The sequence below is a fragment of the Micropterus dolomieu genome, unplaced genomic scaffold (genome assembly GCF_021292245.1).
Source record: "Micropterus dolomieu isolate WLL.071019.BEF.003 ecotype Adirondacks unplaced genomic scaffold, ASM2129224v1 contig_13937, whole genome shotgun sequence".
In the NCBI taxonomy this organism is placed as follows: domain Eukaryota; kingdom Metazoa; phylum Chordata; class Actinopteri; order Centrarchiformes; family Centrarchidae; genus Micropterus; species Micropterus dolomieu.
Window position 1 is genome coordinate 1,989 of NW_025742923.1, and position 837 is coordinate 2,825.

The window sequence follows — 837 nt, forward strand, 5'->3', positions numbered from 1 at the left end:
GGGGGGGGGGGGACAAAACATAGATTTTGAAATGTGGGGGGGGGACAAAACATAGACTTTGAAATGTGGAGGGGACAAAACATAGACTTGAACATAGAAATGTGAGGGGTACATGTCTGATCTCGTGATACAGGCACCCCGGATCTGGGTAAAAGCTCCTTCATAGTAAATAGGCAATAATATTATTATTGTTGTTATTCTGTCTAAGCTGTCCTTATTCATATATTTATATATAGGTTATATTCATATAACCTCATCATCGGACGACACGCTTCATTCAAACTGGACAGAAACAAAGTAAAGCTTTGTTTGTCTTTTCACTCTTTCAACAATCACCAACGCTGGTTTAGTTGAAATGAATCCTTAATTCACCAAAATATATACAGAATATATTGTGTATTGTTACTAAAATTATGACAGAAATACCTCTAGTCTACGTTAACACTTGTGAATTTTCATGATGGTGATCAACATCTATAAAGAGGCTTTTTGTGGCAGTTTCTCTCGCTTACGGCCATACCACCCTGAACACGCCCGAAGGTTGAAGCAGGAAGTGGCAGAGCGGGAATAGTGTGCCTTGAATAAGAACGTTTTTCTTCATATATATTAGTTTTTTCGTCATTTTGGTGATAGATTTCGTTTGGAAAGGATTTTGCGTTTATTATAAGCCTCAATCCCCCGACGGTTTTGCTGTTTGGGGGAGGCTTTTCGTTTTTTTCGGTCGGACATCATGGCAACAAACAACGGAACGGAAAAATTGCCGAGTAAAGACACGGACAGGTGGAATATGGGAGAAAAGGAAAGTGTGGTGAACGACAGACAACCCGTGATTGACAG